Source organism: Callithrix jacchus, chromosome 5 (genome assembly GCF_049354715.1).
Source record: "Callithrix jacchus isolate 240 chromosome 5, calJac240_pri, whole genome shotgun sequence".
NCBI classification, from domain to species: Eukaryota; Metazoa; Chordata; class Mammalia; order Primates; family Cebidae; genus Callithrix; species Callithrix jacchus.
This window is the reverse complement of record NC_133506.1, coordinates 116,625,524-116,649,690: the sequence shown is the minus strand read 5'-3', so window position 1 is coordinate 116,649,690 and position 24,167 is coordinate 116,625,524. Positions and strand designations below refer to the sequence as shown.

Genomic DNA, 24,167 nt, shown 5'->3' with positions numbered 1-24,167 from the left:
AGACTATTATTGCTTCACTCTCATTTCTCACTATTATTGATCTGTTCAAGTTTTCTATTTCTTTATGGTTCAATCTTGGTAGGCTACATGTGTCCAGAAAGTTATCCATTTCTTCTAGGTTTTCCAACAAGACTGTAAGCTCTCTTCAGGCACAGTTATATTTAATTCTTTTCTATTTCTTCGAAGCTCATAGTGAAGTATTCTGCAATCAGCAGACTTAAAAAATGCTAGTACCAGTATTCTGTGCCAAGACAGCAGACACTCACTAAAGCACCTTAACTAACTGGGTTAGCTTTTCAATTTCTCAGCAGAATAGCAGTTTACTTGGATAAACAATTTAAAGTCACAGCGATTAAAAGGAGATCATAAATCACTTACAGGCTTACAGAATATCTAACAGACAAACTAGCATGTAAGAATTAAAGGAAGAAACTAGAATATAGGTTTTGTATGTCTTCCTAGCATTGTCATGGATTTGCTATTATCCAGACACATGACTTTATTCTCATGACATTATTTTTCAAACAAAATCCTCCATGACCCCTCCCCCATCTGCAAAACAGTGATGATATTTACACACAACTCTTCAGTGTAATGAAGCTTAACTGACTACATAATGAACTTTAAAATATTAGATAAGAGACTGCACAAATGATCAAAAATTTTGATAATGGTGTTGGTAAGAACATAGGCAGACTCACACTGCTGTCAGGAATATAAATTCATACAACCTCTGTGGAAAGCACTTAGTAATACAAAACCACATTACAAATGCACATCCATTGATCCAGCGCTTCCACTAGGAATTTAATCCAACAGACACCATGTACACATAGTAAGTATATACAAGGAATTAACTGTACCACTGGAAATGACCTAAGTGTCCAGTAAGTGTTGGCTGAATGATGGTACATCTATACAATGGAATCATCTGCCATCTTTCAAAAAGGAAGAGGAACTGTATTTACTACATGGAATGATCACCAAGATAAATAAAGTGAGAAAAGCAAAGTGCAGAATGAGCATAGTGTCTTACCATTTGCATAAAATAAAATTTAAAAATGTGAAGAATATATAGGTATATAGGCTTGTAAAATGATATACTATCTCTGGATGAATAAACAAGATTGTTGCCTTTGGGAAGGGGAACTCATGGATAAAAGGAAGACAGTAAGAAAAGAGAGTTCACTCTCTGTGTAACTTTCAAATTTTGTTTCATATGTATATACATGTTATTCATTTTAAAGAGTGATTTAAAAAAAAAAAAAAAAAGGCTCTGCACCAGTAAGAATTATTTAACAATATTCACCTTAATCTAAAAGCACTGAATGCCATCAACATTTAAAATGAGGTTTCAGTGAATTCAACTAGACGAAATGTTTCTAGAAAAAAATCAGGCCCAGAGCGGTGGCTCATGCCTGTAATCCCACCACTTTGGGAGGCTGAGGCAGGGGAATCACTTGAGGTCAGGAGTTGAAGACCAGCTTGGCCAACATGGCTAAACCCCATCTCTACCAAAAATACAAAAATTAGCTGGATGTGGTGGCACTCAACTGTAATCCCAGCTACTCAGGAGGCTGAGGCAGGAGAATCGCTTGAACCTGGGAGGTGAAGGTTGCAGCGAGCCAAGATCGCACCACTGCACTCCAGCCTGGGTGACAGAGCAAGATTCCGTCTAAGAAAGAAAGAAAGAGAGAGAGAGAGAGAGAAATCAAAGCATCCTAATGGTTGAAATCTATTACTACAATAGTCTCACTTCTAGCTATTACTAGAACCTATTCTAAATATGGACACAGGGAACATTAAACATCTACAAGTACCAAACTAGCTACTATTAAGAGTTCTAAAAGGAGAAGTCAATGAAGTACCAAATGGATACCAAATGCCCCAACCCTATGAGTGGGGTAGTCTTACAGTAACTTCTATTCCTCAGTCTTCACACAAAAGAGATGACTCTCCAGCTCTTTTGGGAAGATATATGCACCCCAAATTCCTCTGCTTCCTGTGTGTCATCTCTTGGTTCTAACTGTAACCATGGCAACAGGAAACGGCACAAAAGACAACTGAACCCTGTAAGGGCCAGGGTTAAAAGGGAAGTGAAAAATACATATATTTTAAGGCCCAAGAACATGCAGTTTTGGAGTTAACAGTGGCAGCCGAAAAAGCCTTAACAGAAGAACATCAAAGAATACAAATTAAAGAGACTAGTAAGTAAAGCTTACTAATAGGTCCCTTCCCAGTAATCCAGCTAGGAGACAGGATTGACAAGAACTGAAAAACACAAAAAATTTCCCCCCCTCCCACTCCCTTCCCCACAACCATTTAGCTACTCATTTCAGTGCTATCCAGAAAACCTTTCGCTATTGAGTTTATGTTTTCTTCACTCTGTTTTGATAGCAGAGGTAAGGAGCAGCAAAGTATCCAAAAGAGTGGCAGCATAGGAGCAAATCAAAGAGCCACATATAACCGTCAACTGAAAACCCACATCCTAGATCACTGAAATATTATTGTACTTTGAAGTTCGTTATTCACATTTCTTTTTATCTGCCAATGTGAAAGAAACACATTACTTAAAACCTCCACTGAATAAGTTAGTGTCCACCAACAGTCTCAGATTGCCTTTGTTTCCATGTCACAGAGCACCAATAAGGTACAGATAAAATGAAAAGTGCTAAGGAATATCTTTGACCAAAAAGAGGCAAATAGGTCACACAAAGTAAGAGGGCCGGTGGGTGAGAATCCTGATGTCTTTATTTACAGTTACGATTCTAAACTTTACACTTTTGTACCTTTATCTCTATCTTATCTAGTTCTGCGAAGTAAGAATTTTACTAAAATGAAATGCCTCACTTGGTTTCTTTTATGACCTTTAGTCTTCTTTAGCAAGGCTTCCAAAATCCCCTGCCAGAATAAGTGATAGGATGGAGCACCTACTCCTAAATTTAGGGTAAGTTGGTACTAAAAGGTACAAGCACGACGATGAGCGCACAGGAATGGAAAAGTAATTCTAGAACTAGAAGATGAAGTGACAGTTTCAAAAGAAGGGTCAGCGTGGGACACGCTGGCTCTGGGAGGCGTTTGTAGCCTGGGAGTCTCTAAGGCAACACCAGATGAGAATAGTGCTTTGTCCATAAGTCTTTCACATTATTTAAATTCCTCCTTTTGGACAGGAGCAACAGGCTCATTATCCGGCAGCAAGTCTAGCCCACAGTGTGGGAAGAAGGCAGACTCGTGGTCCACCGGCTCTTTATCCCGCAGGTCCCCGCAACACCGCGATGCGCATGCGCCCCGGGGGCAGCGAAGAAGCACCTCGAGCTCGTTCACACTCGCACATGCGCAGTCACCCATCTCGCCACAGGCGACAGCTCACTATTTGGCAAGGGGGATGGGGCTGGGAAATGATGGGGGGGAGCTGAAGGCAGGGGGCGCGTTTGTGTCTCCTGAATGCTTGAGATAGGGAGAAGGGACGGCTGATTCGGCTCTGGCTTTCGCAGGCCACGTAATCAGGATGTTGGAAATGGGACTGAAGAGAGTATGTGTGTGTGGCGGGGGGTGGGGGGGCGGTGGGGGTCAGTCACCTCTTCGGGGAGGCGGCCCCCCACCCCGACAGAACAACCGCCTCCCTCGACTCTCCTCCCCCCACTCACCTGAGAGCGGCGGCGACAGCTGCTGGTCCCCGTCCCCCTGCGCTCGCCTCATACTGTCCGCAACATCCGGGACCTGCGGGACCGCCGATACACAAATACACACACACACTCGGAGCGCGCACACTCACACACACACACATACATCGACACACACCGGCCGGGGCGTCATGGCGTCAGCACGTCGACGCAGCCAGCGCGTACTGCTGGGCCCCACCCCGCACGGCCTCCTCCCCTTTACTCCTTACCCCTCCCCTCCCCTCCCCTTCCTGGGTTTTCCTGCTCCTCCTCCCTGGTCCTCAAGACTCCGCCTACCTTCACTAGCGCGCATGCGTCTCGGGGCCAAGCCAGGGCCCAAGGATTTGAGAGGAAGGAGGGGGTCTCAGTAAAAAGAGGCGGGAACTCGGAGGGGGTCGCGTGCAGGGCGCAGGAGACCGCGCCGAGGTGCGAGGACCAAAGAGAGGTATAGCAAGCCAAGGGTGGGAGTGGGCAGAGTAACAAAGGCATTTCACAACAGCGACTTAGGTCAGCAAGTAATTTGTGGAGTACCAACGACTCTTATATGCTATTAACTCATTTTTTAAAAGCCAGCCCTGTCAGTAAAATATTTTTTGAACTTTATGATGATGCTAGAGACTCTTTTAAGTAACTTTTAAAACTTAGCACTTGGAAACAAAAACAAGGACTATCCTTTCAGGGGAAGGCAGGAAATATAGGTGACCTAACTAAAAGGAAGCTAATTCCGTGACAATTTGTTGTCTTGGACACCTGAGTCCCCGTCAGCTTCACATCTTAGCTCCCACAGGCCATAAGTGATTGCTCAGCTGAGTGAAAGGAAAGATCTCAGATCATGTTGGCCCTGGGAGAAAAAAAAGTTGTCTCAGTGTTACAGTAATAATGTTAGTGTTGGGTGTCAGTTGTTACGATTCTTTCCTTTAGGTCAAACTTTTAAAATATTATTCTTGAGCTGGGCACAGTGGCTCATGCCTGTAACCTCAACACTTTGGGAGACTGAGGTGGGAGGATCACTTGAGCCCAGGAGTGGAGACCAGCCTGGGCAACAAAGCAAGACTCCATACTCTGTTCTACAAAAAAATTAGCCGAGGTGTTGGTGAGTGCCTGTTGGCTCCAGCTACTCAAGAGGCTGAGGCAGGAAGTTCCCTTGAGCTCAGGACTTTGAGGTTACAATGAGCTGATTGTGCCACTGCACTCCAAAGTGGGCGACAGAGTGATACTTTCTCTTAAGAAAAGTTTTTATTACGTCGTGTCTGTAATCCCAGTACTTTGGGAAGCTAGGGTAGGAGGATCACATCACTTGAGCCCAGGAGTTCAAGACTGCAGTAAGCCATGACCATGCCACTGTGCTCCAGCCAGAACAACAAAGTGACATCCTGTCTTTAAACAAAATTGTTTTGTTTTTGTTTTGAGACAGTTTCGCTCTCATTGCCAAGGCTGGAGTGCAATGGCACGATCTTGACTCACCAAAACCTCTGCCTCCTGGGTTCAAACGATTCTCCTGCCTCATCCTCCCCAGTAGCTGAGATTACAGGCATGGACCACCATGCCCAACTAATTTTGTAGTTTTAGTAGAGACAGGGTTTCTCCATGTTGGTCACGTTGGTCTTGAACTCCCAACCTCAGGTGATCCACCCGCCTCAGCCTTCCAAAGTGCTGGGATTACAAGCGTGAGCCACGATGCCTGGCCTAATAAAATGTTTTTTAATATTCTTACTGAATGAGGCCAAATAATCCAGAGCAGTCATTGTCTCTCTTGCATGCTGGAATTGTGTCATTACACACACACACACACACACACGCACACACACACACAGAGCATTGGACACAAGAGACCAACTCAAGGAACCTGTGGGTTGGGAGGTGACACAGTGTGGGCCCTGCCTTGGGAACAGCTTCTGAGAGCCCTGCTGTCCCCCAGGCCTATGTGACTGTTTCCAGGAGACAGTGAGCACTGTCTCCTGCCACATGCGTCCTGGTGCCAGGTGGTTGGTGAGTCTGTTCAGCTGAGAAGGCTGGGTGCCCATGAGCAAAACTGCAGGGGTTTGGGGGAAAAAAAAGCCCCCTGACAGTGCCAGGCTGTCTTCCACTTTCAAATACAGAAACAAGCCCTATAATCTCACAGTTTAAAATTTCCTGGGAATCATGGACAAAACATTCCAGACTCCTAGAGTTTACACAACCGATTTTTCAGCCAGAATGATCAAGAAATGTAGATTCTAAATTCTACAATGATGTGCCCCACTGCAAAACAAAAAGAGCTTTTGTCACCTATTAGGCAGAGGCTTGAAATTTCCAATTAGATTTCACTTATCGGCCAGGTGCAGTGGTTACATCTGTAATCCCAGCACTTTAGGAGGCCGAAGCTGGTGAATTATTGAGGTCAGGAGTTTGAGAACCAGCCTGGCCAACATGGTGAAACTCCATCTCTACTAAAAATATAAAAATTAGCCCAGTGTGGTGGCACACACCTGTAATACCAGCTACTTGGGAGGCTGAGATAGGAGAATCCCTTCAACCTAGAGGCAGAGGTTGCAGTGAGCCGAAATCACGCCACTGCATTCCAGCCTGGGCGACAGAGTGAGACTCCATCTCAAAAAAATAAATAAATAAAAAGAGAGATTTCACTTATTGTTATCAACAAACATAATTCCTTTAGCTGAAGCCAGCAAGATTTTTGGTCCTTATGAAAATTCATAATGCCCCAGAAATAACCCAGTGACCAATAACAAGTAACTGGTTCCTGGTGTCACTGAGGCTGTTCAATTACCCATTCTCTTGACTTCAGAGTTCACATGAAAGCAGAGGAAAAAGGGGTACTCTTTGTGGGAAGGAGCATGGAAGTGGGGAACAGGGTGCAGAAAAAGGAAACTGGATGCATGTACAACCTACTTTAGCTCCCTCACATTTGGAGCTAATTGTAACAGCTTCGCCAGACTCTACCCAGGACCTGGAAGGGGACTCTTCAGGGAAAGGGAGTCTGTGCCAACAGCTTGTCCAGGCTGGGCCTGAATCCCCGGTGATCTCGAAGGATATGAGAGGTCTTATCCCCATCTGTAGCCTGGTGCGATGAGGCTCCTATTATACTGTGGGGACCATACCTCCCACCTGAGATGTGATCCTATCAGCCTCTGTACAAAGGACTTTGATTTGGTGTGGAGCTGATTAAACGATTGTAGATGTCCTTGGAAGCACTATGTGGAAGAATTTTAAACAGCTTCTCCTTTTTAATATGCACTTCCTCTTCGGTTTTAATTATTTTGTTCCTACATTTTCCCTTTCAATTTACTAAAATCTAGAAATGTAATTAGAGCAGAGGCTGGGCTCAGAGAAAGCTGCCAGGATTTCTTCAGCATGATTAAATATACCAGGCATCCCTTTAGTGTGGGACTGAAAAATAGGATTCTCATTATTATCTTTCCCTTATCCAGGAAAGAATCGGCACCACATACAGATAGGGATTTATTGAAAATGCAGCACTAATTAAAAACTCACCCAGCCTCTTGACGAGGTTTGAGTAAAGAAAAAACAGTGAAGTTATTTAATTATTTCCTCCATTTAATGTTTTGTTGCTGTAATGACAACAAGCAAGAAGCCCTTCTTGTTCTTCTTTCCTCAAAATAAAATTCTTGTCTCCTCCTGAGGGACTTAATGAGGCTTTTATCTATGCAACAACAGTCAAGCTTGCAATGGCACCAATTCAGTTCACTGCTCCTTGTGACGGTAAGCAACATCCAGAAACATCCAACTCATTTTCTTAATCCGAAACACAAACAACAAAGTGTTCATTGGCTGTCATGAGCCAGGTCTGGGCTCAGGGTCTTCCCCAAAGACGCTGAGATGCCTGGTATTTATTCAGTATGCCAACAAGGACCTTCAGCTCCATTTTACAGTCCAGCAAGCAAAGGCATGGTTTTCCTCGAAGCTCTAGGGGAGGTGGAGGCAGGCAGGGCTGAATAGAAAATGAGTACAGATTCTCATTTGAGTTGTAAGTGCCAAGGGAAGCTGAAGTCCCTCTCTTCTCTCTGGACAGCTCTTCCATTGGGTGGTCAATGATCAACGTCTCATTTGGTCAGTTGGTCCCCAGGCCCAGTGGCTCCTTTAGTGGAGCCCTTCGTGGACATGGGAGATGACTATACGGGAAGGAAGATCTTTAGTAGGGGCAGAATCCTGTGTTCCAGCAATATCCAGCCTAAATGAAAAGAGACAAATGACATACCCCAGGACACAGGTGTAAGAACATGCACAAAGAAACAAGAAGAATGCATTGATGACATTGCTCTGGGGCCACTATGGAATTCACAAACATTAGCAGTGGAGACATTTTGATTGATTCATGAAATTGCATAGTGAGGCAGCTGTGGCTTAATGAATGTGCTCCAGCCCCCTTGTCTGGAGACTCAAGTTCAAATCCAGTGCTGACACTTACTACAATATCAACTTAGACAAACCTCTCTAAGGCTCAGTTTTTCCATTGCAACAATAAGCAAAATAATGCCCACCTTATCATACCATGTGAGAATGAACTAAAATAGTATTTTGTTGTTGTTGTTTTGAGACTGAGTCTCGCTCTGTTGCTCAGGCTGGAGTGCAGTGGTGCAATCTCAGCTCACTGTCACCTTCGCCTCCCGGGTTCCAGCTATTCTCCTGCCTCAACCTCCTGAGTAATTGGGACTACAGGCACCTGCCACCACGCCCAGCTAATTTTTTTTTTTTTTTAGTAGAGATGGGGTTTTAACATGTTGGTCAGGCTGGTCTTGAACTCCTGACCTCAGGTGATCCGCCAACCTTGGCCTCCCAAAGTGCCGGGATTACAGGCATGCACTGCCGCACCTGGCTGAAATAGTATTTGAACACAGCACGGTCTCTGGCATAAGTTGAGTAGAATCAACTTATTTATTAATGTGTCACTGAATGGATGTTTTGGAGTAAGTATTCACATATCTCCTAGTCTTCAAGTCCCACTCTCATCTGTGCACTGTGCCATTTCTTGCCTCTGTGCCTTTCTTCAGAATTCTTTGAAGAATGTGGAATCAACAAAACAGCACAGACTTCTCAGTTGGAACACTGTTACTTGCTAACTGTGGCCTCTGCACAAGCTCTTTGGCCTCAGAACCTGTTTCCTCAAACATCAGCCAGGGTTCCCAGCTGCAAGAACTCCACCACCTCTGGCTACATCAACCAGAACTGGAATTGACTGAAGAAATATTGCTGGCTCCGAGAATTAATAAGACCTAAAGAGTCCAACTTGGAAATTCAGCTGAAAACCAGTGGCTGGTGGAGGAAGAACAACCACCTTCTTCAGCAGGACAGTGTGGAGAGGAGGCCCAGCTGTTGGACACTGCCACAGTGTGCCACCCCCAGACACATCGCTGCCATTGCTGCTGCAAAGGGTGTCTGATCTCTTCATCTTGTGTCTCATGCTGCATACCCACAGCTCCAGGTGGAAGTACCCAGTTGTCCAATCCTAGTCCACCTCTTGGGCCCTGACCACCATGGAGGGTAACAAGGAAAAGCCTTGTTACACATGGTGTCCACGGTGTGATGTGTAACCTTCCTCACTGATGTGATCCACAGCAGAGGACTCATCCCAAACATGAAGCAGGTCAGATGCTGGACCTCCAGGCCCCCATCCCAACAGTGAAGTGGGACATTCCATCATAGGGCAATAAACAGCATTGGATGAGATATCTGTTCAAAAGTGCTTGACATACAAAAGGATTCCTTTACATTACTTCCCTCTGTAATAAAACAAAAGAGAGCTGGGCCATGGTTTGCACCTGTAGTCCAGCTGCTTGGGAGGTTGAGGCACAGGAGGATTGCTTGAGTGTAGGAGTTGGAGGCTGCAGCGAGCTGTGATTGCAACACTGCACTCTAGCCTGGTTGACAGACTGGGATCCCAACTCATAAAATAAAGTAAAATAAAATAATAAAACAGCTGGGCACAGTGGCTCATGCCTGTAATCCCATGGGATTTCCTTGGGAGGCCAAGGCAGGAGGATCACTTGAGCCCAGCAGTTTGAGACCAGCCTGGGCAACATAGCAAAACCCCATCTCTACAGAAAAATATAGCTGGGCATTGTGGGCACCTGTAGTCCCAGCTACTGAGGAGGCTGAGGTGGAGGATCACAGGGGAAGTCGAGGCTGGAGTGAGCTGAGATTGTGCTGCTGTGGCAACAAAGCCAGACTCTGTCTCAAAAAAACAAACAAACAAAAACAGGCTTGGAGTGGTGTACTTACCCGAGGATCTAATCAGTATGTTGACAGATATGGAAGTTCTGAGGTTTTAACCTGGGGAAGGGTTGGGATACATGATGTCTACAGGGTGGCACTCCAGGCAAAGAAGATGCAATAAAAAAAAAGAAAGGAAAAACGGGGGAAAAAAAAAGAAAAAAGAAAGGAAAGGAAATGGCAGGTTTGAGCCTGTTTTTCTTGGATTTTTGTCTTGGACTAGCAACACAACTCCATCTCCATCTCATTCATCTTTAAAACGGGTCTAAAAGTTACCTGAAGTCATTACTTCAAAATAAGTTTTAGAAGGTTAATATTTGTTTTCAACAAAGAATATATTATCAAAAGTAGATTTTATTATTCACTGTCATGAATTATTTTCTGTGGATTTTTTAGTCCTATTCTGAATGGGATTGATCTACCATCTGCTGGCATTTGCCCGAAAATAACATTTACCTAAATGTAGATAATTAGTTTAGCAAAAACAAATTTTTTTCCTACATCAACTCAAATAATAATTACTTTGGATTTTACTATTTTAGATGATCCTTGCCACAGCTCTACTTTATCAAGGTGAATTGATTTCAGCTGAACGTTTACTCTACATTAGAATCTTATTTTTTAAAAAAGAATTTAATCTAAAATTCAATTATGCAAGATCTGCGCCAAAGTGAAAAGTCAACTGAGCGCTCCCCAGGTACAGGACTCTGGCAGGGTACTCCAGGATGAGTCAAAAGAGATAGAATATTGTCCCTATTCACAGACTTTTCAAATAAAGAATTTTATAACTAAAAGGGACCTTAAAGCTTCTCCAACCCAGTTTTCAAATGGCATTTGCTTCCCAAGCTTTGGGCTTCTGAAGACTCGCCTCAAGGGCTCCAAGAAGTGGGTGAGGGAGGGACCAAATGGGGCAAGGACAGGCCAAGCCAAGCAAACCTGGTTCTCTTTTTACCCATTCAGTTCAGAAATTAACCATCATCAACCGGACTTGGTGGCTCATGCCTGTAATCACAGCCCTTTGGAAGACTAGCAGGCTGATCACTTGAGGCCATGAGTTAGAGATCAGCCTGGCCAAGATGGTGAAACCCTGTATCTATTTAAAAAGATACAAAAAGGCCGGGCATGGTGACTCATGCCTGTAATCCCAGCACTGGGAGGCTGAGGCGGTGGATCACCTGAGGTCAGGAGTTCAAGATTAGCCTAGCCAACATGGTGAAACCTCATCTCTACTAAAAATACAAAAATTAGCTGGGGCACCTGTAATCCCAGCTACTGGGGAGGCTGAGGCAGGAGAATCTGGGAAGGTGGAGGTTGCAGTGAGCTGAGATTGTGCTATTGCACTCCAGCCTGGGCAATAAAAGTGAAACTCTGTCTCAAAAAAAAAAAAAAATATATTAGTGGGGGCATGGTGGTGCATGCCTATAATCCTAGCTACTCGGGAGGCTAAGGCAGGAGAATCATTTGAACCAGGGAGACAAAGGTTGAAGTGAGCCAAGATCGGGCCACTGCACTCCAGTCTGGGCAACAGAGTGAGACTTCATCTCAAAAAAAAAAAGAAAGAAAAGAAAAAGAAATTAGCCACTATCCTTGGCTCTTCTAGTCTCGTTGTCTCACACCTAATCCATAGGAATTCCTGTTAAGTTCTAGTTTCAAAGTATCTCATGAATCTACCCACTTGTCTACTTCTCTTCTGTCCCATCGAAGTTCTAGCCACCATCCTCTTTTGCCTGGACCATAGAAAGAGGATCTTACTTATTCCTCCTCGTTCTCTGCTTGTCTCTCAGCAACCACATTGCAATCTGGCTTAAAACCTTTCTGTTGCCGGGAGCAGTGGCTCATGCCTGTAATCCCAGCACTTTGGGAGGCCGAGGCAGGTGGATCACGAGGTCAAGAGATCGAGACCATCCTGGTCAACATGGTGAAACCCCGTCTCTACTAAAAATACAAAAAATTAGCTGGGCCTGGTGGCGTGTGCCTGTAATCCCAGCTACTCAGGAGACTGAGGCAGGAGAACTGCCTGAACCCAGGAGGCGGAGGTTGCGGTGAGCGGAGATCGCGCCATTGCACTCCAGCCTGGGTAACAAGAGCGAAACTCCGTCTCAAAAAAAAAAAAAAACCCAAGAATAAAATCTAAACTTTGTACCACCAACACCAGAGCCTCGTCTTCAATCACGTCTCCTGTTGCTTCTTTTCCTGTCCTTGCCCCAGCCACACTGGCCGTCTACAGATTCCTAGAACCAATCAAGTTCTTTCCCACCCCAGGCCTTTGTGGCTACCATTTTCTCTGCCTGGAATACTTTCTGCCTCCTTCTGTCTCTTCTTTCAAGTTTGAGCTTAATTGTTGTATCTTTCTCTGACCTCCTACCATATCCAAAATAAGAACTTTCTGTTATTTTCTATCGTGGTACTTTGTTTACTTCCTTTATAACACCACTAACAATTTGTAATTGTTTCTGGGAAATCACTCTTCCATTATCTGTCTCCACTACTAGATTGTCAGCTCCATGGGGACAGTGACCTAGCTGGCTGGCTCTCTGATAGTCCCAGCATCCAGCACAGTTTGAGATGATCCTGGGCAACATAATAAAACCCTGTCTCTACAGAAAAAGACAAAAATTAGCCAAGCATGGGTGGGCACCTGTAGTCTCAGTTACTCAGGAGGGTGAGGTGGGAGGATCACTTGAGACGGGGAAGTTGAAGCTGCAGTGAGCTGAGATCTTGCCACTGGGGCAACAGAACCAGACTCTGTTTCAAAAAAAAAAAAGCTTGCAGCTTGACGCGGTGGCTCAGGCCTGTATTCCCAGCGCTTTGGGAGGCTGAGCTAGGTGGATCACCTGAGGTCAGGAGTTCCAGACCAGCCTGGCTAACACGGCGAAACCCCATCTCTATTAAATACAAAAAATTAGCTAGGTGTGGTGGTGCATGCCTGTAGTCTCAGCTACTTGGGAGGTTGAGACAGGAGAATTGCTTGAACCCAGGAGGCAGAGGTTGCAGTGAGCCGAGATCGCGCCACTGCACTCTAGCCTGGGCACCAGAGCGAGACTCCATCTCAAAAAAAATAAAAGAAGTTCTGAGATTTTAACCTGGGAAATGACTGGAATGCATAATATCTAGAGGGTGACACTATAGATAAGCAATAGGAAAAGAGAAAGGAAAGGAAATGGCATGCAGCACATGCTGACGTGTGGACGGGAATGCTCTGAACTTACTGAATGATGAATAAACATAGAAAGCCTTAGCCTTGCCTGGAATGTTCGAGAAGACTCAAGCAAAAGTTGGAAGCATAAATGGAAGGCTGATAGGTAATGTGGGGGGAGAGGGCTTGAAGTTTTTCACAAACTCTATGAATATGAGTGTGGTTGGGCTGGGTGCAGTGGCTCAAGCCTGTAATCCAAGCACTTTGAGAAGCTGAAGCGGGAGGATTGCTTGAGGCCAGAAGTTCAAGACCAACCTGGGCAACATAGTGAGATTCTACCTCTACAAAAAAATTAAAAATTAGCTTAGCAGGATGTGTTGACACATGCTTGTAGTCCTAGCTACTTGGGAGGCTGAGGTGGGAGGATTGCCCCAGGAGATTGAGGCTGCAGTGAACTGCAGTCACACCACTGCACTCTAGTCAGGGCAACAGAGTGAGACCCTATCTCAAAAAAAAAAAAAAATTAATGTGGTTGGAGGCTAGAGAGCACGAAAGAGGGCTGTGTGAGGTGGGTCAGGAGGGCTAGGCAGAGCCAGCCTTTCTCCCCTGGGAGAAAGGTGCCTGTAGTCCCGCTACTCAGGAGGCTGAGACAGGAGAATTGCTTGAACCCAGGAGGCAGAGGTTGCAGTGAGCCGAGATCGTGCCACTGCACTCTAGCCTGGGCAGCAGAGCAAGACTCCATCTCAAAAAAAAAAAAAAGTTCTGAGATTTTAACCTGGGAAATCCCACGGTTTGGACCGTCGGACCTGAGAGTAGGGGAGGAATGAATTTCCTCAAAGCACAGTCAAGGTGCTCTTGATGGGGAAGGGGGAAATGAATGCAGAGGCCAAGAATGGAAGACCATTACTCCTGGTTTTCCTCCCCCTTCTCTGGCTGCTCCTTCTCTGTGTCCTTTACAAGCTCCTTTTTTAGCAATCCTTTGAAAATCGGCTTTCCTCGGATTCCATTCAGTTCCTCTCCTCTTCACACTGTCTTCACTTTCCTTGAGATCTCTCATTCACTCTCACAGCTCCCCTGCCATCCATCTGCTAGAGAATATTCCCGATCCGTCTTGAGCCAGGCTTTCCTCTTGAGCCCCAGACTTACCTACCCAACTACCAACCTGATCGCTTTGGTCAGATGTCCCATAGGCACCTAATAGTCAGCAGATCTAACACCTGCCTTTCCTCTAATATCTCACCAAGCAGCTCATGCCTGAGAACTGAGGAGTAGCCTTGACTCCTCCAGCCCTCATACAATTAATCACCAAGTTCTGACATTTCATGTTTTAGTTATCTCTCAATTCTGCCTACTTCCTTCCATCTCCACTGACACTTCCCCAGTTCTTCCCTGGATCACAACAGCCTTCTCGCCAGCCTCCCAGCCCCTGATCTGCCCCCTCCAGTTCATTCTCTACTCTGGAGCCAGAGTGAGCTCTCTAAAATGCCAATCTGGCTAGGCGTTGTGGCTCATGCCTGTAATCCTAGCACTTTGGAAGGCCAAGGCAGGCGGATAACTTGGGGTCAGGAGTTTGAGAGCAGCCTAGCTAACATGATGAAACCCCATCTCTACTAAAAATACAAAAATTAGCCGGGTTTGGTGGTGCAGCCTGTAATTCCGGCTACTCAGGAGGCTGAGGCACAAGAATCTCATGAACCTGGGAGGCAGAAGTTGCGGTGAGCAGAGATTGCCTCACTGTACTCCAGCCTGGGCGATAGAGTGAGACTCTGTCTCAAAATAAATAGACCAGGCACAGTGGCTCACACTTGTAATCCCAGCACTTTGGGAAGCCTAGGTGGGCGGATAACCTGAGATCATGAGTTCTAGACCAGCCTGACCAACATGGAGAAACCCCGTCTCTATTAAAAATATAAAATTAACCAAGCATGGTGGCGCATGCCTATAATCCCAGCTACTCGGGAAGCTGAGGCAGAGAATCACTTAAACCCAGGAGGCGGAGGTTGTGGTGAGGCAAGATCGCACCATTGCACTCCTACAGCCTGGGCAACAAGAGCGAAACTCTGTTTCAGTAAATAAATAAATAAAAACAAAAATAAATAAATAAAATAAAATGCCAATCTGATCAAGTCACTTTGCTACAACTCTTCACTGGCTTCCATTGCACTCAGGAAAATAAAGCCCAAACTCCTTAACAGGGGTGAAAGGCTCTCTACCACTGACCTGTGCTTTTGTTTCTGTGCCCTCTTACCCTCCCCACCCCACTTAGCAAGACAGTTTCCAGTCGTACGCAGATCTACTTTCAATTCCCCGAGTGAACCAAGCTGTTTTTGCACATGCTGTTCCCTCTTCCCAGAACAGTCTTTGCGTCTCGTCTTTCCCTGCCCCCACCCCTTCCCCCTGTTAATTTCCTGCTGATTCTTCAGGCTTCGGTTTATCCATCTGTTCCTCCAGGAAGCTATGCAAGTGTCTCACAGCCCTGAGCCAGGTCTTCTAAACTTCTCCTCCCACTGCACCGTCACCCTGGATTGTGGATGCCTGAGTCCTTCTCTCTGCTCATCACAAAATTGTAAGCTCTTCAGGAACTTACGCTTTTTCTCTATTGTTTTTTTGTTTGTCTGTTTGCTTTTTCGAGACAGAGTCTTGCTCTGTCACCCAGGCTAAACTGCCCTGGTGTAATCTTGGCTCACTGCAACCTCCACCTCCCAGGTTCAAGAGATTCTCCTACTTCAGCCTCCCAAAAAGCTGGGATTGCAGACACCTACCACCATACCCAGCTAATTTTTGTATTTTTAGTAGAAATGGGGTTTCACCATGTTGGCCAGGCTGGTCTCCAACTCCTGACCTCAGGTGATCCACCCGCCTTGGCCTCCCAAAGTGCTGGAATTAAGAGCGTGAGCCACTGCACCCAGCCTCTTTTTCTCTATTGTATTTCCAGCACCAAGCAGCATTCCTAGCACATCATAGGTATTCAGATAAGTACTTGTGGAATGAATACATGAATGAATGAGTGAAATAAACATTCCTCTCAAGAATTTGGTTTCGGGAGTTTTAGGCACAGAAGCCTCTGGAGCCTTCCTCTTTCTGCATCCATTGTTTGGCCTCAGGCTGGTCAGCAGGCTGGTTGGTCAGAAGCCTGTGACAACCCTGAATACCCGTCTAAGAGGCTCCTTGACTCAGACCTTCTGCTGGGAGCCCAGTCTTCCCTTAAAAGGCCACCTTATCGGAAAATGCCTCTGATGGCATTTATGAGCTCTATTTTTATCTATGTTGGAAAGCCTCAAAGTCAATTCCCGAGCCAAAGAAATTAAACTCAGGAACGCGGATGAGCAAGGAGGCATCTCCGTGATGCCTTTGAGTCACAGCTTTGTTTTCTGTGGCAAGGGCCTTGGTTCCTCCCCATTACTGGGCCCTTGTTTTTAAGGACTGGCTGACTCTAAAGAGCTTTTGATCTCACATTTGTGAAAACCAGATCTTGCAGCCCTTAATGGTCTGTGCAGTGGTGTCATCTTCCCTAACATTCTCTTAACTCTGCCAGGCAGGGAAGAGACGAGTGGATTGCCAAACATCTCCCAGTTATTCAAACTGGCTTCCCACCCCCATCTCCAAATGGAAATTAATCTTGGATGATAGAAGGAAGGAGGCAGCGTGGTCAGAAGGGAGGGCTCCCAACGAGCCTGGTCAGAGAGATAATTGGACAGATGCTACAAGGCTGAGGAGAGTAACACAGCAGGGCTGGTGAGCAAGTTGAGAGCCTTTGCCAGGGAGAGGATTCACTGTCAGAACTGCAGAGAGAGAGCGGGAGAGAGAGAGCAGAAGGGAGGAGTGTGAAGAGAGGAAAAAGACAGTGAAAGACCAGAGGAAGGGAGGATGGTGGGAGGAACGCAGGAAGCTGCAGGATGGAAGGATCATCAGTAGTTCATGAAGAAGGGGAAGAAGAAAGAGAGGACATGCATCTTCCCTTTAATTCAAGTCGGGTAAATTGGGGAGAAAGGCGTTAAAGAGTCAGGTGGAAGCCCCAGAGAGATGGTCAGTCACACCTTGGGATGTGACTAGAAATCTGGATGTTGGGATTAGAAATGAGACTCAGGGAACACAGGAAGGAATGTTCTCACTCCCAAATTCCAGGCACAGACTTTGCCACCATTCCTGTTCCTGGGGATTTAGGAAAGATAGGTTTTTTTTTTTTAATTTTGATTTGTTTTGTTTTGTTGTTTTAGAGGAAGGGTCTTGCTCTGTCACTAGGCTGGAATGCAGTGGCAAGATCATAGCCCATTGCACCTTGCCCCCCTTTCAAGTGATCCTCCCACTTCAGCCTCCTAAGTAGCTGGGACTACAGACGTGTACCACCATCCCCGGCTAAAGATAGGTTTTGTCAGTTGGGTGTGGTGGCTAAAGCCTGTAATCCCAGCGCTTTTGGAGCCCATGGCAGATGGATCACGAGGTCAGGAGATTGATACCATCCTGGCCAACATGGCGAAAGCCCGTCTCTACTAAAAATACAAAAATTAGCTGGGCATGGTTGTGCATGCCTGTAATTCCAGCTACTCTGGAGGCTGAGGCAGGAGAATCACTTGATCCTGGGAGTCAGAGTTTGCAGTGAACTAAGATCGTGCCACTGCACTCCAGCCTGGTGACAGAGTGAGACTCTGACTCAAAAAAACAAAAAGATAGGTTTTGCCAAATAGTGCTGGAACCAGAGGACTCAAGACACTGTTAATTCACTCTCCTTTCCTTTAGCAAAAGAGACCCTAAACAATTCAAGGTCCATGCCCCACTGTCTCTCCAACCCCACATTACCCCTTCTGAGAACAGACACTTACAGCCCAGTACCACAGTCCCTTATGTGCCTCTGCCTCTGTGGCCACTCTGGGACAGGAACCAGAGTTAGAACTTGGAGTCTGGGCTGAGTCAACACTGCCTGTGGGAGAGATGGCTTCCTGGGAAGTCTGGCTTCAAAGCTTCTGGCTGGCCACGCCTGAGGTACCATGGAGGCTGGGGGTGGCTTTGGCTTTCAAAGTCCCTCTAACTAGAGAGAGAATCATGGGACAGAAGTTTCCATAGTCCAGGCCAGGCGCGGTGGCTCACGCCTGTAATCCCAACTCTTTGGGAAGCTGAGGTAGGTGGATCACTTGAGGTCAGGTGTTTGAGACCAGCCTAACCAACATGGTGAAACCCCATCTCCACTAAAAATGGAAAAATTAGCTGGATGTGGTAGTGGGCACCTGTAATCCCAGCTACTCTGGAGGCTGAGGAAGGAGAATTGCTTGAACCTGGGAGGCAGAGGTTGCAGTGAGCCAAGATTGCACCACTGCAGTCCAGCTTGGGTGATGGAGCAAGACTCTGTCTCAAAATTTTAAAAAAAAGTTTTCCTAGTCCAGGCTAAAGAGTAAAGAGTGACTCCAATCTAATTAGGCTGCCCCAACACTTTCATTTGGAATATTCGATTTTCCAATCCCCTCAAGAGAAATCAGGGCCAAGATGGAGGATCTGATTCCTGAATGATTTATTTACTTCTCCCAAAAAATCGGATCAAATATTTTCTTTTTCTGAGACAGAGTCTCACTCTATCACCCCGGCTGGCATGCAATGGCGTGGTCTCAGCCGAATGTAACCTCTACCTCCCGGGTTCAAGTGATTCTCCTGCCTCAGCCTCCCAGGTAGCTGGGACTACAGGTGTGTGAAACCACACCTGGCTAATTTTGTATTTTTAGTAGAGACAGGGTTTCACCATGTTGGCTAGGCTGGTCTTGAACTCCTGACCTCGTGATCTGCCCTCATGGGCCTCCCAAAGTGCTGGGATTACAGGTGTGAAACACCGTGCCCAGCCTTAAATTTATTTATTTATTTATTTATTTATTTAAAGATAGAACCTTGCTCTGTTGCTGAGGCTGGAGTGCAGTGGTGCCATCTCAGCTCACTGCAACTGCCATCTCCACCTCCTGGGTTCAAGCTATTCTCCTGCCTCAGCCTCCCCAACAGCTGGGACTACAGGCACATGCCACCATGCCTGGCTAATTTTTTGTATTTTTAAATTAGAGACAGGGTTTCACTGTGTTGCTCAGGCTGGTCATGAACTCCTGAGCTCAAGCAATCCACCTGCCTGGGCCTCCCAAAGTGCAGGGATTACAGGCATGAGCCACTGTGCCCCGCCCTCAAATTTATTTTCTAAATCTCAGATATCTATTTTCCAAAGACATTTTCTTATTCACTGGGGCAGCAGGAATGCACATGGGTTGCCCCATGTGGGCCTGAGGCCACATTTTCTCCTGAGGAAAGGACAGGGGACCATCAGCAGAAAATGGCAGCCTACTCTTCGGTCACACACCTGCTCTGCTTCTGAGGACCACGATGGCAAGTCTAAACCACTCCCACCCTTCACTTTAGCTTGGGAGTTTTAATCACTCATTAAGTCTCCCCCAATGCAGGGTCACAGGTCATTTTTATGATCTCATTTCGGACAAGCCAGAAGAAAAAGCCTTTTACTCTGACCCACGCAGCTGCTTGCTGTGCACTGGGCACTCTCATGGGTAGGTGGTGGGTGGCAGCTGTTGCCAGGCGCCTTCCTCTCAGGATGCATCAGTCGGTGCCAAGTGTCTATATAAACTCTCTCTGATCTCTGTGCCAGTGGCTACCGGTCCTGGAAGGAAGCCAGGAGGTCTTCCATGAACCTGGCATTCTTCTCCTCCCCCTCCATCTTCCAAGAACGGGGAGGGATAGCTTGCAAGTCCACCAAGAAAGGAGTTGGTGGTTCTTAGACATATTTTCCGGCTGTCATGCCTCCTAACACGGGAACTCACAGGCACATGCACACACTCACACTCAGCAAAATATTCAGGATCAGGCTTTCTTATTCTACCTGTCCCATGCCCAGGGCAGTAGCGATAAGAACTTACATCAACAAATCGTTGTTCTCAGGTTGTCTCCTTTCTCCTCCTTTCCTTCCTTCCACAAGCAGTTATGGAACACCTACCATGTGCCATCCACCACGTTAGGGGCTAAAGATACAGCCTTAGGGGAGAAAACACATGTAAATACTATCAGATGCAAGGCAATGACATAAGTACTTCAGTAGGGTGGGTGGCAAACTAGTGACCCTCGGCCAAATCTGACCTGCAGGCACCTCTCATTTAAACTGATAAAGAATTTAGGCTGGGCGCGGTGGCTCACACTTGTAATTCGGGCACTTTGGGAAGCCGAGGCGGGTGGATCACTTGAGGTCAGAAGTTCAACTCCAGCCTGGCCAACATGGTGAAACTGCATCTCTACCAAAAATACAAGAATTAGGCTGGCCTGGTGGCAGGTGTCTGTAATCCCAGCTACTCAGAGGGCTGAGGTAGGATAATTACTTGAACCCAGGAGGTAGAGGTTGTAATGAGCCGAGATTGTGCCCTGCACTTCAGCCTGGGCAACAGAGCGATACTCCACCTCAAATAAATAAATAAAATTAAATAAACTGACAAGGAATTTAAAAAATCAAGGGAGTTCATGTAAAACTTGGGATTTCCACCTTCTCTTAAAAAAAAAAAAATTGGTGCCAGGCACGGTGGCTCACGCCTGTAATCCCAGCACTTTGGGAGGCCGAAGCGGTGGATCACCTGAAGTCAGTAGTTTGAGACTAGCTTGGCTAACATGGTGAATACCCGTCTCTACTAAAAATATTTTTTAAAAAATTAGCTGGGCATATTTCCCATTTTAAAAAAGAAAAAAAAAAATTAGCCGGATGTAGTGACAGGCGCCTATAATCCCAGCTACTCGGGAGGTTGAGGCAGGAGAATCGCTTAAACCGGTGGTGGTGGGGCAGCGGGGTGGGGGCGCACATTGCAGTGAGCTGAGATCCCACCACTTCACACCAGCCTATGCGACAGAGCGCAACTGTCTCAAAAAAAAAAAAAAAATTGGTAACAATGGGAAGGAGGTGAAAAGCTATAGCACTCTATTTTTATTTATTTTTAATTTTTGTAATTAGCATAGTGGGCTCAGTTAGAACACAGCATCTTATTGATTGATTGATTGATTGATGATGAAAAGCCATCACAGGACCCAAAGGAGGGAACAGTGGACTCTGTGTGAGGAAGGCCTTTGAACTAAGTCCTAGTCTGTTGTTTATTTGTTTACTTGTTTATTGCCCCCCACCCCACCGCCCTCATTATGAGACTCCTAAGAGAAGGCTCTGGTCAGCTTCCTTCTTCAAGTGGCTCCAGTGCCTAGCCTGGTACAGAGTCGGTCTCAATACCTATTTGTGAAATGTGTTGAATGAACAGAGTTGCTAAAAGTGCCAAATGGAAGAGGGAATTCCAAGCAGAGGGAACTCTGGGCACCAAAGCTTGACAGTAAATAGCATACAGGGGAACTGCAAATAGTTCCTGGAGAGTGGAAGTGCCGGGAGTTCGAGGTGCCTGGGATCGGGCAGGGTGGAAGTAGCAGGAATTGAAGCAGGAAAATCGACTGCGTGGATTCCTGAAGGGCTTTTGTGCTGCCCTAAGAAGGTGACTGTGGAACCCTGGAAGAGATGTGAGGAGTGGAGGGCCAGGATGAGAATCTTGTTGCACAGAAATAGCTCTGGCTGGGTGAGAGGGTGGGAGATGTGGGCTCCAGAGGAGAGACAAGCAGCAAATAGAACCTTCCATTCAAACTCCTGAAACTGGCCTGAAAATCTATTTTAAGAGAATGGTGCCCCCTGCTGACGACGTCTGGGCTTTGCACTTCCCCTGGGCCATCAGGGAAATTAAAAAATTTTTGGCCCTGAACAAAAGCACCTGGAAGGCTTGTGCACAGAACTGCAAGTCGTGATGTATCTGAGAGTGCCTTCCTTTTCCTAGGAAGAGAGGGGCCCATGAGAACACTTGTGATCATGAGTAATGCCACAATAGTGGTGCCAGATAAAATACAGAACACCAGCTAAATTCGAATTCAGAGACATACTTATACAAAAAATATCTGTGTTGTCTGAAATTCAACTGTAGCCAAGCATCCTATACCCTTATTTGTTAAATCTGACAGTTTTAGATAGTGTGTAGAGGGGTCAGGAGAAAACTGGAAATGAAATTGGACAGGCTACTCTCCTTGGGTATCTCTGCAACCTCAACCTCATCCAAGCAGACAGAGCTGGAGATGATGCTTTCTCTTACTTTGCAGTGGCTCTTAGTTGTATAATTCTATTTGGAAAATCACTTTTAATGAGTCCCACGATTATGGTGGATTCTGTGTATGGACTCATTCGTGAATGTGAAGACAGCTGTGGACCCTTTTTACAGACAAATGAAATGAACCTACTAGCTACACACACACACACACACACACACACACACACAAACACACAGAAAGAGAGAGAGAGAGAGTTTTCAGGGAGTCCCCAGCCTTCACGTAAGAGTAACACATTCCCTCTAGGGCTGTGGTCTGAATGTGGCAATTCTTGGGTTCTGAGTAGGAGGAAATGGTGTCTTGTCGGTAACCTCAGCTGAAACAGTGCTTCTGTTAGCTCTGGCCACCCACACACCATGACAAAACACAGAAGTGGGCAGGAAGAAACACACCATCCCTCCCCTTGGTGAATGCCTTGAACCACTTTCCTCTTCTATCTCTCCCCGAAATCACGGGGAGTCAGGCACATTCAGACAGAAAACCCACCTGCCGTTGTGGGATCATGCTGCCACAAAGTGGAAGGCACAGAATTAAGTCACTCTTCATCCCACGTCCCTCTTCACTCCCCCTCTCACCCTTCCTGCCACTGGCAGGCATAGCCCACTGGCTCTAACTCTGAGAACCATGCCTGTCAGAACCTGGTGGCTCTCACCAGCTGGTGGCAACCCTCCAGAATATATTCTGGACGCTCTGAGCTGGGTGATCAAAGCCCCGGTCTGAACGTGCTGGGAGCAGATCTCAGCAGGCATGCCTGGAGTCTCCTTATGGCCCTTTCTGGAAAGTTCTCTGAGCCTCCATAGCCTGTTGTCCTCCAGGCCTTATAGAGGGAAGGCAGAAGCCACCGAGGCCAGGAGGATATGGCTTTCAGAATCTCTTAAAACATCTAAGTTACAGAAAACCTCATTTCAGTTTGCTTCCGTCTCTGTCAGTCAAGCATGCTTATATGATATTCACTCTGCTGGCCTGCACTGTAGAAGACAGTGCCCAAACTGACCAAGTACATCAAACAAACAATCATAGTGATATACCCTACAATGTACGATTGTAGAATAACATTTTATGTTGAACATTTTCTTTTTCTTTCTTTTTTTTTTTTAAAGACAGGGTTTCACCGTGTTGGTCAGGCTGGTCTTGAACTCCCGACCTCAGGTGATCTGCCCGCCTTGGCCTCCAAAGTGCTTGGATTACAGGCGTGAACCACCATGCCCGGCCTATGTTGAACATTTTCTGCAACTAAAAATTAATTTATGCCAGGCGCCCTCGCTCACGCTTGTAATCCCAGCACTTTGGGAGGCCGAGGCAGGCGGATCACAAGGTCAAGAGATCAAGACCATCCTGGCCAACATGGTGAAACCTCATCTCTACTAAAAATACAAAAATTAGCTGTGTGTGGTGGCACACCTGTAGTCCCAGCTACTCAGGAGGTGGAGGCAGGAGAATCTCTTGAACCTGGGAGGCAGAGGTTGCAGTGAGCCGAGATCGCGCCACTGCAGTCCAGCCTGGGGACAGAGCAAGACTCCATCTCAAAAAATAAAAAATCAATTATTTTATGAATACAGTAGTATGATTTCCAATCATATTTTTTTTTTTTTTTTGTGCCGGAGTGCAGTGGCGAAATCTCAGCTCACTGCAACCTCTGCCTCCCGGCTTCAAGCGATTCTCCTGCCTCAGCCTCCTGAGTAGCTGGGATTATAGGCCCATGCCACCACACCCAACTCATTTTTGTATATTTAGGAGACACGAGGTTTCACCATGTTGACCAGGATGCTCTTGATCTCCTGATCTTGTGATCCACCTACCTTGGCCTCCCAAAATGCTGGGATTACAGGTTTGAGCCACCAAACCCAGCCTTAATTTTTTAAAAATGACCTTACTTGAAAAAATCAAAAGCCAGCATACCTCCAAATTATTTGAAAATTCTACTGGGAATTTTCAGAAAATCTGAACAGTTGGAAACCACTGGTTTAGCCCACTGAGGGTTAGGGTTCCCTGACCCTGGA

The 24,167-nt window shown here is 46.2% G+C and overlaps 1 protein-coding gene across 28 annotated transcripts in view; it reads right to left on the bottom strand.

The window, feature by feature from the left end:
* SPOP (speckle type BTB/POZ protein) overlaps window positions 1-3,822 on the bottom strand; it is an 80,556-nt gene extending 76,734 nt beyond the window's left edge. For 15 of the 28 annotated variants that reach the window (XM_078374231.1, XM_078374234.1, XM_078374223.1 and 12 more), the window contains exon 1: window positions 3,648-3,822. The gene's annotated coding sequence lies outside the window, so the exon portion shown is untranslated. Of the gene's footprint in view, window positions 1-1,309; window positions 1,676-3,647 lie in introns of all 28 variants that reach the window. The other 13 variants (XM_078374236.1, XM_078374220.1, XM_078374230.1 and 10 more) reach the window with 2 other exon arrangements.
* Window positions 3,823-24,167: the final 20,345 nt, after the last annotated feature.